General features: G+C 41.1%; 1 protein-coding gene across 2 annotated transcripts in view; it reads left to right on the forward strand.

The window, feature by feature from the left end:
- Positions 1-377: 377 nt before the first annotated feature.
- Positions 378-15403, forward strand: part of RNF144B (ring finger protein 144B) — a 91761-nt gene continuing 76735 nt past the window's right edge. The window contains exon 1 of one of the 2 annotated variants that reach the window (XM_083824064.1): positions 378-464. The gene's annotated coding sequence lies outside the window, so the exon portion shown is untranslated. Of the gene's footprint in view, positions 465-8251; positions 8503-15403 lie in introns of those variants that run through there. The other variant, XM_083824061.1, reaches the window with a different exon arrangement.

The raw sequence follows: 15403 nt of genomic DNA on the forward strand, positions 1-15403 counted from the left end.
GAACGATCCTGACCCCCCCAACTCGACGACACGGACGCACTTTCTATGTTCAAAGTTTTAAGTGCGTGCAGTCAAAGCTGGTGGTACTTAAAAAACACGCAAGTTATTTATCAACGACACGTAATTACACAAGCCCGAAGTGAACAAGCACACAGTACGCAGAGCACCATCCCTGCACTATCCCTTAATTACGGCAGCGTTACACGGGACCCGCAGCCCCGGGCAGCGGCAGCCCCGGTGCGGCCGAACGGCGGGGCTATGAGCGGCCGCTGCTGTCACAGCCGCCCGGCCCGGCCCGGCCCGGCCCGGCACTGGGGGCTCCCCCCGCCCCGGGGCCGCCGTTCCGCCGCTCCCCGCCCGCCCGCCCGCCCGCGGGGAGGGCGCGCAGGGAGAAGCGAGGCGAGCGGAGGCGCCGAGCAGGACGGAGCAGCCGCCGGGCTCGCACCCCCCGGCCCCGGGCGAAGGTAGGGGGCCGCCGGCGGGCTGAAAGCCCCCGGGCGCCCGCTGGTACCTGCGCGGTGAGGGGCCGAGCCCGCCTCCCGCCCCTCAGCGCGCTCGCGTTGTCCTGGGCAAAGGAGCGGCTCGGTCCCGGCACGGTCCCCTCAGGGACATTTCTCCTCAGGGGTGGTCCCCTCCCGGCCCCGGGAACTTTTATTTAAACGTAGGGTTTCCGCGATTTTGACAGGCTTTTGAAAGCCCGTGCCACATACCTTCCCGTGAGGCGTGCTTCGCCACGCGTCAGGTGCGAGCGCAGCGGTACGAAAGCTGCTAGGGCAGGGAGAGGCTGCTGCTGGGAGAAACCTCCTCGCTTTTCAGCGTATTTATCTCAGAATACGTAAACTGGGCTCGTAAGGAAATATTAAAGTTCCAGGGATTTACAGTCCAGAGCTGTAACAACTATATTGACTATCTAGAGAAAGAAATCCTACCTACTATAAACGTTTATACATCTGCATGTTACAGTCAAGCTACTTCAAAATTCCTGCTCTGTGAATTCTCTGTGAATCATGCCTTATTCTAAAATGAATGGAATTTCACACTGAAAATACTCACGGTAAAATGTTTAAGTAACATCAATGGTCTGGCTTAAACTAACAAAATCCATGAAATCCAGCACAGAAGCAAAGCGTTTATCCTCATTTTACCTCTGTGTCCTGGGTTTCCAGACATTTCTCCTCACAGATTATATAGTTATTCATTGTTTGACCAGGGCTTTAGGTTTAGTGAAGTGAGTAAACACCAGGTGGCCAAGTTCTGCTCCCAGTTCTGACTTCACGCCATGGTAACTCCATTTGGTTCAGTGCTGTTATTCTGGCTTTACAGGGCTGTCATTGGATACTGAATTTGTTCAATAGCTTCTGCCATATTTTGTGAATTTTGTCAGATTAAGCCAGGCTTCTAGTACAGGATTTATTTATAAACTGGACAATGCACAATTTAACTGATAATTCTCTTTAACAGGACTTGCAGAATTGGAAGTATAGATACAACACGTGTTTTTAGTAGAGGCAAGAAACCACAATGGTGTTTTGTGTGGCTAAAAGCTATAAGCATTCGGTACTGATGACCTTCTTAGTGGAGATTCTGGTATGACAGAACTAAAAGCTTTAGGGAAACTATTTTGTGTGCACACATAAATAGCAAAGCCAAGATGAGAATGACTTTTAAAGTTAGAAAAAAAAAAAAGAAAGAAAAAAGTCTTAAAGAATTCCAGTAATGACATTCTGAAATAGAGACAACTTAAATATAGGAAGCTCATATTTTCCGCTCTGGTGGCTGGACCTCAAAAGCTTTGCAAATTTCTGCGTCTAGCATCCCCTTAATGTGAGGTGGGCTCCACTGTGGTCTAGAGCCCCAAGGAAAGTTAGAGGAGGCTGGTATAGAGCTGCAGGGGGTTAACATGGGCCAGAAGATTTACAGTTTCATAAAGCAGGTTCCTGGTTTGATCTTGTTCTGTGTAAATGCATCTTAGGGGGTATTTAGGTAAAGTCTGTCTGCAGTGTAAGAACCTAGAAAGACGTTTTAACTTACTGAAGTCTGTGAAGGGAAAAATGTGCCAATGTATTATATAACAGAAATGTGACATTTAGGTATGGGTTATTAGAAATAGCTTGGCAAAAGCATACTTAAACATTGCCACATTGCTTTAAGTGGAAACAAATTTGATAATGCTTATTTGAAGTACCGCTTTTGATAGCAGTATTCTTGTTTTGAAGAGGAAAGATGGTTTAAGGCTTAACTGGGAGTGTGAGACTCAAAGAACTGTTTGTCATGTGAAGGGGAAAGTTAAGGTAAATATCCTGAAGTCTCTGCTGAGCTGCAGCCCTAAGCTAAACGTTGTACAAAGGTAAAAAATCTTTAATTGTGACTTCTGTTGCTATGTTTCTTCACCATGTTTCTTTTTCATTTATATTTTTTTCCAGCTAAATCTCAGTCGATTCCTCTCATTTAAAGTTTGGAGCGTGGTAGATTTGCTTTGACGTGCATTCATTACATAGTTCCAAGAGGCATCCGTACACAGTAATGATTAAGAATGAGTGTAAAAGGAAGAGTACGTTTAGGCTGAGAGGACTGAATTGCGCCTGCTTCCTCCAATGGATTTAGCTGGCTGAAGCCCATCGTTTTGAAAAGTGCCATTGTATAGTGCGTTTAAATGATGTGGAAGGGTTTGAAAGCTGTGAAACTAATCATTCCTGCCTAGCAGCTGTGGACATACTGATAAAAATGTCTTCCTTCACTGAGGTTAAAATAAAGACTGCACCTTGGTAATTACCAGATAAAGCAATCTGGCTTACGGGAATTAAGGTGGGTAAGTGAAGAGTCCACCTGATGTTTTGACACAAGGAAGATTTCCCTCACAACAAGCCCAAATGAAATTCAAGGGCATTCAGTACTTTAATATGGTATAAAGGAACAAAGATGCTGGCGTAGGAATGATTAGAAATACTGTGATGCTGAGGGGATTGTGGCTGGATATTTACTGGGAAGGCCGCAGTCATGCAGAATTTGAGTTCTCCCTAATTTTGTTACAAGAACTTCAGCCGTTCTTTGTGGAGGAAGACACTGATTTAAACTCACTGATCTTGAACAGCTGCTCTACCTTTTTTAGCTTTCTGTGCAGAAGAGAAGCTTGTAGTCTTTGCAAATGTTATTGCTTCTTTAAACAGAAAGACTTTTTCGTATTTCAGTCTTTATTTCATGACCACAACAGAAATAGATTCTGAAGTCTTCCTAGTGGAAACAGTATGTTTACATGTGTCAAAGAATTTTAGAAAACACTTGCTGAAGATTTAAGTTGTTGTATACCGAAGTATTGTTTATTGCTTAAATTTTCATCTTTGAAAAAGAAGAGTAGAAAGGCTTTTGGAGTATGGAGCTAGAAGACAAATTTTCTGTCTTGTGTGTGTGAATCTAAGAGTCACTTTCTGTGTCATCAAAGACAAGTTTGTGAAGGTCTCCCTACCTGGGTTTTGCAGGTACACTGTGGAGAAAATACTTTACAGGAATAGTCTGAAGCATGCTCGAAAAATGAAACACTACGTGATGCCTAGTGAATGGAAGCTATAGGATCTTAAAATGTTCAGTGGAATTGTGTATATATATGCATTTTAAGTAATTCCTACAAAATTGGACTTTCTCCTTGGTGAAAATATCCAAACACAAGAGTATGCAGTTACTTAAATGCAAATCAGTACTTTAGTTATTTTGCTTATTTTTCAGGCAGTATCAGGCCACTGTATTACTCAATGTAATTCCCAAAATTAGACTGTTCTGTAAAACACTCTGGTTCCAGTAATCCCTGTACAAGTCAAAACTGTTGCAAGGATGCCAGAGAAGGCAGAGCTTGATTGCCCAAGGATGTGTGATACCACTTCTAGAATGTGGACATTACAAATAGACCTTCCAGGAATAACATCACATCGCTACCCACACGCATCTGTGGGTAGTTGGTCAAAGTTTCTCAGAAACTTCACAGGCTAGCTAGTTAATATTCATCTCTTGATTATATATATAAACTGTGTAGACTGATGAAGAGATCATAAATCTCTTGAAAGAAGAGTTAGATTTTTTTTTGTCTCACCTTTTCCAATATCCTGCCCTCTTCTGCCCCATGTAGATTTGCTGTAAATAAATAAATTGCTATTAAGGGAATACTGGATTTCTCCACGTATTTGTCAGTCTTAAGTGAAACAACCTTGAAGACCCCAAATTTGGGATTTCAGGTCCTCAGGTATTCTTATTTTTTTTTCCCCACTTTGAGACTCATTTGGACTACGTTATTGCTTATTTTACTGTCATTTAATAGCAGAACTGGGGATAGGCTGCAGGTCAGGTCTGCTGATTAATGCTGATTAATTCCCGTTCACACTGCCTAGACAGTGGAAGAAAAATGGAAATGTACATCTTTCCTATACAGAGCAAAGTAAACTTATCAAAGTGTGCAGTCCCACAGGACTAACAGGGACGTTTATCTAGAGGAACGCTTGTGATGCCCGTTCCAACTCCCTGAGTGGTTTTGCTGTCCATGGAGCAGCAGCCTCACTATGCGTGACATATCAAGGTGAAACAACACTGGTTTTGTCATCCACGATGTTAGAGGTTGTGATCTGTGACAGTTGTTGGACAGGAAACCAAGCATATGTTGTATATACGTGTATTCAATGTAAGGCGACCTACTTCTAAGTCCTAATATTCCCATCTATGTTTGGGCATGTGTATGCATTTTATTATGCAAGTTCTGCTGGCATGAAGAAACGCGACGACGATTTGTTTCCATTTCTGAGAGTGACTTTAGAACGTGCGTTGTCTGTGCTTTTCAGGATTTCAGCAACAAGCCAGCAGTCAACCAACTGCTGCTGTTGGTATCCTGTTGTCAGGGCGAAGAGGTGGTAGTGAGTAAAATTATCCACAGGTCTGATGTCTCCTGCGTCCTCCCTCCGTGCTTCTAGGTACATCACAGGCAGATTTTAAGGAAGACCTTGAAATGCAAAATCAACCTTAAAACTGGTGTTTGTTCAATGTGTTGGTTAGGATGATGATTTTTTTAGGCATATGCTGAGCAACTGTCTCTCGTAAATCTTATGAATGGTCCAGTATGCACAGAGATGTGTTGCTCCCAGTAATTTTTAAAAGATTTCAGAATTCATAAAATGGATCTCGGTTTTGTTCGTATTTTACAAAAGCTTTTGAAGTGTTTCAGATGCTACTCCTTCCGGCTTTTATAAAAATAGTTTCACATGACACTTCAAAATTTTTCTGGATACAGAATCTTTGTTGTTATTGGTATTTGCTACAGTGCTTTGGCTTTCAAGAAGGTCTTACAGCGTATGTAATTTCAAAATAAACATCATAGCTTCCCCAAGTAATTATTTTAGAAATAAATTGAAACTGCTTAATTTTGACAAAAATATTAACTGTCAAACTTCCAGCAAATCCTGTGATCCAATGAAATTATCTACTGCGTTTTGGAACAAGTTGTGCATAACTTCATGGACATCTTTGTGGGACAGAACACATTCTTACTCGTTTTAAGCATTTGTTCTGGATATTGAAGGTTAATATATGAAAATCAGATGAAAGTTGAGAGCAAAGTATGATACTTTACATAATGCCTGTGCTTTGAATTCAGCTGGATTTGTTTGAAATACGTTGGTACATTTTTGTTATATAATAGCTGCTAGTCTGTAGTGCTCTGCGAAATTGAAAGCTACATAAGAATTTTCACCATGGTCTTGTGGCTGAATGTGGGCTTTGCAACTTAATGAATTATTCTCCTTTCCTGATGGAATTTTTCTATTTGGTTTTAGTCCAGAGGTTAACTTTCCTGGTAAGCTTATGGGAAAATCCTTTGCCTGCTTTTGATTAAAAAAAAAAAAGAAAAAAGAAAAAAGTTATTTTCCTATTTAAAATGTAGCTGGGGAAAGAGGTTGCTATCATATATATATATCAAAACAAAAGAAACAAACAAAAAACCCTATATAATTTGATATTTTTATCCTGGCTATTTCTCTTTGAGAGTTTAATCACTTTGGAGATAAAAGATTGAACAAATACTTAAAAAAATAGATAAATCTTTTGCCTGTTTCTAATTTATTCTTAGTTGATTTACACTATTTGTTTCTTGAAAGACTTGTACCCTGCTTGCTAGTGGTGAGGCTTTGTGCATTGGTGCATTTAAACTGATGTAAGTCAGCATGAACAAACACTTATTACATTTGCTACTACCTTTGGTGGGATAAGGCTTCTCGGATGCTTAGTTAGGCTCTAAGGGAGATAGTTATAGCCACTATGTAAAGCAGCTTTTATTATTGATGAGAACCGGACTTTTTGGAGGTGGATTGCAGCGTTGGTTACAAGATCCTTGATCACACATGAGCCCTGTAACCTGAGTGTTCTGGTACGTTGGAAGAAGTAGCTGCCTGTCACCTCTCAGAAATAGGTCCTCAAATCCCAATGCTATAAATACCTATGAGAGTAGTTGCCTAATTTGCCTACTCGAATAAAGATAGAATATTCACATAGCCGTCGGTTTGTACAGATGTGTGCAGGAGTGTGGACTTACCTAATAATGTAACACATTATTATTTATTTTTTTATTAAATATTAAATATATATTTAATAACACATTATATAACAGTATCTCTGTAACAGGTTTTAAAGCCTTATAGAAAATTACTATACAGTTTTATTAGATCTGCTTGTTTGTAAAACTCCCTATTTTGGTCTCAAAAAGTAAACATACTTAACATTAAAAATTTGTTAAATTTCAATTAAAATGGTGTACAAGATCTCTCGTGTCCTAAAGCCTGATGAAGTCTTTCCAGTGGTTTAAATGAGTTCTGAATGAAGGTACTCAGGTCTTTTTGCCCACAGTAAACTGGGAGCTGGTATATCCCGCTATTAAAGCCAGCAAGGGAAGGATGGAGGTTGAGTGATTTAGTTGTGCAGTTTCTGCATCACTTCTGAGATGGAAATGTCAGTTCAGTTTTTGAGCTTGAGCCTGCGTAGCAGCCTTGTCCACTCCGAGCTTTGTTGGGAGGGAGTACAGACACTAAAAAGTACAGCAGAGTCTAGTTAAACTGTAGAAATTAGATCTTAAAAACAAATGCCATGGTTCTCATGAGAGAGCTCTGTCATTTCTTTTTCCCTTAAAATTTGTAGCCATATAATTTTCCTTTTTTTTTTTTTTTTTTTTTTTGTTTCTGGTGTGCTTAAGAGGTGACTTACCAGAGAAGAATTTGGCCTGCAACATGTACTTCCAGCATCAGAATGATCAATAGTATCAAGGTGCTATAAATATATATACTTTTTTTTCCCCCAGAAATCTGAGCACTGTTAGAATAAATTTGTTTTGTGTGTCTAATGGCCTTTGCAATCACCCTTTAGAAAATGTGTTCACCTTGAGTTTTCATCAAAAGTTTTGCTTGTCTTTCAGAGTAGTTTCTACTTTTAAACTCTATTAAAAGAAAAAAAAAAAGGAGAGTGACCTTACTTGGCACAGAAGGTCACATATCTTGGCTTTCCATCTGGTTAAGTAATTCAGTTGAAAAATGAGCTAAGCAACAGAGCCATTTTTGTCATTTTTGTGAGTAACTTTCAAAAATACTTGCTTGGCACGCTCTCACTTCACACTTCTTCACAGCCACCTTCCTGCCCAGGGCTAAACACAGCTCTCTGTCTTCTCTGCATTTTGGTGTCTCAGGAAAAATGAGTAGCAGTTTCTGGGCTTGTATACATAGGAACATTCAGAAGAAATATTCCAAGCTAACTGCATGGACAGTCTGAAATGTTAATATGAGCTAACTTCTAAGGCGTGCTAGTTAAATCTCATTCAAATCTGTTATGGATACTCTTATTTGGCAGCGGCTATTGTTTATTTAGCTAACTTCGAAAGAAATTAAACAAAAGTGCTTTACGGTCACTTTAAAATTCTATTTATGGTTTAATTATTGCTTTATAAAAGCCGATTCAAATTCATCTTCCTGAAGGCTCTGGCCAACAAACCCCGCGAAGTTTTGATAGGGTGATTGATGAGGTTGTGACATCCAGCTCCCTGTTCCCCTCTCCTTATGCTGCCGGACAAAGATCGTCAGGGCAGCACGTATGGCTGCTGGGCAGCCGGCGTAGTTCGCCAATGGCATACAGCACAGATTTACGTTCAGAGAAAGCAAACGCAGTGGACCGTGAACTGCAGCATCGTAAGGCAGGAGCAGATTGCTTGCCGTGCTGCGCCAGTGGCCATCGGTGGTGGTACGTGAGGCAGGCAGCGAGAAGAGGCAACGACATCTTCAGCTGCGGGATTTGGCAAGCCTTGCGTCAGTAGCATGAGTGCCTCTGCGTAAACAGGCGTTCTTTCTGCAAACCGTGAAGTGGAGACGTGCTCCTTCCTGGAAATCTGCGGAGAGTGAAGACATTAAGTTAAATTGGTTAGATACATATTTTGTGAAGTTATTTTCTTGATACTGAAGGCGTGTCTTCCCACAGAAGTTCCCATGGAATAAGGTAGGATGTGCAGAAAGGCTGGTGTGCCATGCTTGCTCCTGCTTTGGGTATTCTTGAATTTTCTTATTGAACGTGAAGTAGTTTACTGTCCCGGATTGTTCAATTTCTTGCATGTGGCAGGAGCTGTTGAGCAGCTGAATTTGTGTTGTAAATTCTTCTCTGCAGTAGCTGAAGGTATGTTTTTCTGTGTAGATAAACTGTGAGAGACCTTTGTCGTTCACCCGGGCACGTGTATCCTTGGCTAGCTTTCCACATTCACTAAGAAGCACAGAAGTCTCTTCCTCATGTGGACATCCCTGATGCCAAAGATACTCGTACAGTGAGGCCGTCCTGCAAAAGCTGTGCGAGAGGAAATTTTGAATGCAGTTAGTGGTGGGACGAGGCAGTCTCTTCCGTCTCTGGAATTATGATTAATTTCTGCATAGGTCGATTTGGATGGACATACGGAATCTCTCTAGAGTACGTGGTTCTGGCTAGGAACACTGACTGCTTTTCAAAACTAGTGTGCAATAATGAATATTAAACATCTTTATAACCTTTATATAGTTACACATCACTTAATTCTCCTCTAATTTAGGCCCAATAACCTGGAATTTTTCCAGGTAATAACTTGCAAAAAGCTAGAAAATATGTCCCCTTAAACATTCCTGATGCTTCCCAAACTAAATACTCCCTTTTGAGTAACCAAACAGAACACATTCTTTGGCGTGGGTTCTGCTCCTGACCTCAGAAAAACAGTCTTGAATATGAATTCAAACAGTTCAGAGCAGCTGGAAACAGCTTTTTTGGAAGTGCTGCTAGATACTGGTTTCTGCTCCCTTCTGAGGATACCTGGTTCTATGCCTCGCGTTCTTGTGTCAGGGCTGATGTGAGTATTGGTCATAGACCTTTAATCACCTATTTCCAAAAGGCAGAATATGAAATGTTTCATCCCCACAATATGCTAGGACTTCTAAAAATTTTTTGAATGTGTTTTTTTTCTTGATACTTGCTTTCTGTTAACTCTGACCTTGCAAAGCTGTGAACTGTCCCATGTTTCCTTTACACGTTGCATTTTATTCTAGCAAATAGTCTATAATACGTGTGTATCTGTTTATGCCAATTGGCATTTTCATATGCATTTGAAGAAGACCAACAAAACTCAAGTGTTTCAGGATGCTTTATAGGTTGTTTTAACCAACTGACGCTTTGTTGTAGCTTACGAGGAGAGGGGCAAAGGGACAAGCGTCGCACGTGCAGTTGTACATTCAAATGGCAATACACTTCCAGATGCTTTCAGCGTACAGTATGGTGAGGCTGGGAGGGGGAAAGCAGCGAAATGAAGCGACTGGTTTTGGTTAGTAGGTAGTGCTGGACGTGGGAAGAGAACTCGTGTTTCTCTGCGAAGTGGTGCTGCCCTAGCGGAGCCGTTCTGCTCGTTCATCCCGTAGGCGGCTGGAAGGACAACAGCAGCATGGAGTGGTCCCCTCAGAGCGAAGGATGCTGAAACCATCACCTCCAGCCAAACTCAGGAGAGTTTCACAGCTGCCTGGCTGTCCATGCATTGCAGTGGGACACTCGGTGAGGTTCCCAGCGAGCAGCCAGGTCTGTGCCTGCTGCTCTCGCTAGATGGAGCTCCTCTCCTTGCTTGCCTCAGCTCTGGGCAGCCAGGGGAATCGCTGTCCTCGGCTGTGTCCCTTAATACTGAAGGCAGCCGAAGGCCATGCTGCTGCCAGAAGGGGTGTCCCTGTCTCCCTGTCCTCCCCTGCCCCTTGCTACTGCTCGAATTTAGCATGAGGGATAATAGCTGGATAATAGACGTGGTCCAGCTGGAAAGGAACGAGTGGTTTAAGCTCTGAGCATCTCCCAGACCTTGCAGCTCATCTGCTGATGCTATTATGGCACAAGTGAGAAGTCAGTACCATTCTTTTTGGGGACAAGATAAGGTGAGGTCAGTTAGTAGACGTGGTGGGCAGGCAGCGGAGGGATGAGGGGACGGAGGCAAACTGGGTCTCTTCTTCCAGGGGAAACCCACAGTTGCACCATATTGGAAGATCCTAGAGGGATGTTGCATCACATCTAAACATTTAAAATCATAAATTACAGCGTGAGTTAAGTTTCAGTTCAGTGGTGATTTTTTTTCTTTCCTCACAGTTGTAATTACTTTTAAATCAACAAGTTTTCTTTCTCGTCAAAGGAAAACACAGTAAAAATCAGAAGTATTTTGTCATGAACAAAACAAAAAACTGTTTGAATCCTTTCATTCCTTGCTAACTTGTTTTTAGCTGGTATTAAATGTTGCTTTTCCATTATATATAAAGTCAGTCTTAATGATAGGACTTTGAAATATCCACGAAGATTAGCTGACTTAAAGGGTTTAAAACCAGATGTAAAGTAGTTTGAATAATAACTCTACATTTCATTTATTGAATAAAACATTAGATTTTTGACAGAGTCAAAATGGACATATTAGAACTGGGATTTCATTTATGTTGTCATTAGAAATACGGCTCTTAAAAATTGGGATTCACATTTGGTTGTTTTGACATCTGAATACATTTATTTTTATGCCTTAGATGACTCAGATTCCCACCAGCCTGCTGAGTGTGTTAATTTCCAAATGCTATAAAATGCAGGCATTAAAAAAGTCATGGACTGCTCAGTGTGCCCTTCAGCACTGATTACATGCTCATTAGCTCCCAGTCCCCTCATTTGGTTTGTCTCCTGGCTCCTTGTCCTCAAAAGACATGCGCGTGTACTACTTTGCTCTGAGTTGCAGCCTAGGCATCAGCGGAGCTCTGACGGTCGTCTTCCATCAGCACACGAGATCCCAGTGGTATAGGAGGGTGTACAGGAGTCAATTCAAGCATATGCTGAAGGGAGAGGCTGGGCTGGTACGGAGTGACGGAGAGCATCTATGTGACGGTGAGCTTGGGTTGGCTGCAGGCATTTGGGGCCCTAAGCAGCGCCCTCACCCAGTGCACTGATGTCTGTAGATTTACTGAGCTTTTGCCTCTTGGTGCCCAGCTCCTAGGTGAGTGCCACTGAGCACTTATTTATTGCTGCAGTTTCACCGTCCTTTCTTCTCCACCTTGTCCCTCCGACAGAGGAGTTTGGGATGTGAGGCTGTTACTTCCAGCTCAACTCAGATAGCCTGAGAGCATAACAGCTAGGGAAACCTCTGAGAAAATAGTGAGCTGTTTGTTCACTTGCATTATTTTTGGAGGATTAGGACTGCTACTTGTACAATATATCATTATAAGTCTAGAAAGAGACAATATCCTATTTTAAAAAAAAAAAATTTTGGTACCACTTTTCGATCTGGCATTTCTATAGTACTGAAGGTGAAACAGTGCTAGCTTTTCCCAGTGGGCTGTTGCTATGAGAAGTTGAGAGGTCTCAGCCAGAATGTAAAGTGAAAAGAGAATTGCTAGAAGGAAAGAAAACTCCATGCCATGTTAGCCAAAGATATTAAAGTACATAGTGAAGCACTGTGGAACTAGACAACTTTCCAGAGCAATTTTTTTTTCTTCTCTATTTATTATTAAATTTTGAGCAAATAGTTGCATTGAGTGCTATAAAGAACACTATTAAAAGTTCCTAAATCCTATTACTCTCCCCTCTCCTTTTTTTTTTTTTTTTTAATACAAAACTTGATGCTTTTTAATGTATTAAGTTTTGAATTTTAGCACTTCTTTTTCTTTTTGATTATGTTGGTAAATGTGTGCTTTGGAGACATGGACATAAAGGTTTGTATTTTTGTAAGACGGACAATGATAACATTAGGAATTATAATTAACTCCATTTGCTGGCAGTTTGTGCAGGGGTACGGGCAGCCGGACCAGGAGGGCAGCCACTATTTAGAGGTGTCCACCCCACCTGTCTCTGGAGGCCCAAGTCTTTGGGTGCCAGATTTCTGCTGGTTTCCTATTACTATCTGGTCTGAAATACGAAATTTATATCTCACCCATGATCTCTGTTCAATGTACTTTTAACAGATAAGGGCAGGAGTACTTATAACCATTGTAACTACAGAATTGCAGTTCTTTCAATGTTTTTTGCAGAACTTCACTTTCCAGACTAGGAAAATGTGCTTGCTTACTTGAGCTGCCCTCTGCAGTCACCTCTGAACAGAGATTTGTTGGGCATGTATTTATCCTTAGCTTGACTTTTTTGGGGGTTGTGGGCAGTGGGGGGAGAATATTGGATAAATTGGATATATAATATTGTGCCTTTCTCAGGGGACAGACTAATGAGTAGTTTTGGGCTGTGTCAGGGTGAAAACAAAACCTTGCTTTTGTGATAATGGACTTGATAGAAGCTGTCAAACATGATTTTGAGTCATGAAAAATGTTTGAAAATGTTTCTATCAAATAATGGCATACACAGTTCTTTCCTGACCTTGGAAATCATTGCTTGTTTTAACAAACTGTTCTTCTCACCTCTGTAATCTCTGTGAAGTGGGACTGGTAGGGTTCTTTAAACTGAATCTGTATTATCATTAATACAAGAAAAAAATCGAATCCCTTGTGTCGGAGCATCATAATTAATTTGTTCTAGTGTCAGTCTGCTTTCTTTCATGCTGCTTTTTCATTTTCTATCAAAGGTTACAGGAAGAGAGAAATCATAACAGGACACAGAGAATGGAACTCATTTAGATGGGAAAATATAATAATAGTAAAGAAGCACTGAATTTCCTCTGGGAAAACAAGGTTTTCTTCTTTGGTACTGCTGTTACTCGTAAAATTGTATATGCTTTGACCTTGCGGTTAATGACCTCAATAGAGTCATATCATACACTTAAATCACTGCAGGGTTTTATGTATTTTCCTTTTGCTTGTTATCCCTTGATAATTTTATTGATACTGATGGGAAACATAAATTTCATTTACATTTAGATAAGAAACTTGTGCTACTGCTAGGAAGCTAAAAGCAGTTCTTGTAAACCTTATGTACAGGTAACTGAGGTCAGTGAATTGACATTTTCGGTCCACATTAAAAAAATAAAAATCACACTTTTTGTACTTAGAGTAACTGCAACACAAAAATATCCTCTCAAATCCCTGAAGTAAGAATCCTTTAAATAAGTGTGTGAGAGTTCAGACTGAGTCTGAAGAGGCAAAGGCTGATGTTATGCTTCCCAATCCCATTGTTTTAGCAGTATTTCTGTTTGTACATAGTGTATCATTAGCTGTGGGTCTGAGGGACTCTGGAGTGGCAGTCTGACACATCCCGATCATGAATATCAGTCTTGGCAGAAGGGATGTCTTTGCCGTCAAACTTTGTTCTCAAAACTTCTGCACATGCTTTCTAAAAATCAGAAAGTCATTGCAGAAGTAACGTTGGTCTTTATAGATGGACTGAATGTATTTGCTTTTATTTCACTGTGGCTTTACAGTTCTTTTTCATTTGTAACTGCAATGTGTATAAGAAGCTACTATCAATTATGAAAGAAGCAGGAATAAAATGTCAAGATACTTTCATTGGTATTAACTGCATTATTTCCCTAAAGAAAAAAATAAAAAAACACTCTTTGGTTTAGATGAAGAATTACCTCTCTTGCTGAGAGCAAAAGCCCTACAGAAGTGATTGCAGGTCAGGACAGCGGTGGTGGAGCCTGTGGGACTGCGTGCCACCAAATGAGGTGATTATGCCCTTTTCCTTACCCATGGATGCTGGCCTCTACGTTGTGCAAGCATTGGCCCTCATGTGGCCGCGTGATGGAGAAACTATGGGCCTGATCTGACAGGTGGGTAGTTTTCAGCCGGAATGTTCCCAAGTCTCGCTGGCCCCATGGACAGGGGCTGTGGCAGCAGGTGAGCAGAGGGGGATCCAGATTTTTGGTAACTCAGACAGGAGACCCACAAGAGAGAAACATAGCTCATGTGGGAGGCTGGATGTATTCTGGGGTGTCTGAATGACCAGTAACACCATACTTCAGGAAGTATGTCTTTGGTGTGGAGGTGCCCTGTGAGTATACGGAAGGCCAGACGATGCCTTATTATTACTCAGCTTGAAGCTAAGGCACTGAGATTGCTCTTTGTGTCCAGACATATATGTCACATCACAGGTACACAAGGCACGTGACTACCAGTAGATGTCTTGCAGACAAAATGTAAGCATATTTTGCACTTTTTTTACAGGTTGCACACGACTCTGTCTTGCAGCTCCTGCTGATGGGATGAATGCTTTTCTTGGGTGGTAGATAGGGAACCCAAAGGCGTAGTCTCCCCAGAGACTGATAGACCTCTCTGATAGTCCTGGGACACACAGTGGTGTGCCTCATAGCTTATCTTCACAGGCAGAAGATTTGTTGGCCCAGCTGAGGGAGTGGGACGTGTGGATGAGTAAGGAATCTTAAGCAGATTTTGCCTTTTTAAAACTGGAAAGGGATGGCCTTTCAAGAAGTGAACTGAATGGAACCCCAGTGAAAAAATGACTCTTTGGAGATGCTAGCAGCTTTACCCATTAGTTGCAGACTATCAGTAGTGGTGACTGAATGAGAGAATTAGTTCATTTTGAAGGCTGAAGGCTCTCAATATTAATACTCATTAATACAAATTTATTTATATAAATGATTGTCTGAAATGCTGCTTAACCCCGTTAACCAAAATAACTTTCTTCATGCAGATGTATCACCCAGTGACTAAAATTTACTTTCTGCTAGCTAGAGCTGTTGGGTGGAGCTGATAGGTGGAAATTTGCAAGGAGGTTCTTTAGCCATTTAAAAGTTTTTTTATGCCTTCACTAGATGAGCACTAGAGGGCTCTTTTAGACTAATGCAAAATAATAGTGTCTTCAGAACTGAAGACAAGTCTGAGTCATTTTGTATCTTGAATTAAATAATGAAAGTTATTATTTTCATTAGAATAAAGCTTTTCTTTTCAATAAAAAAAGAAATTGGTATCTTTGAAAGAAGAGA

This window comes from Anser anser (assembly GCF_964211835.1).
Source record: "Anser anser genome assembly, chromosome: 2".
NCBI lineage: Eukaryota > Metazoa > Chordata > Aves > Anseriformes > Anatidae > Anser > Anser anser.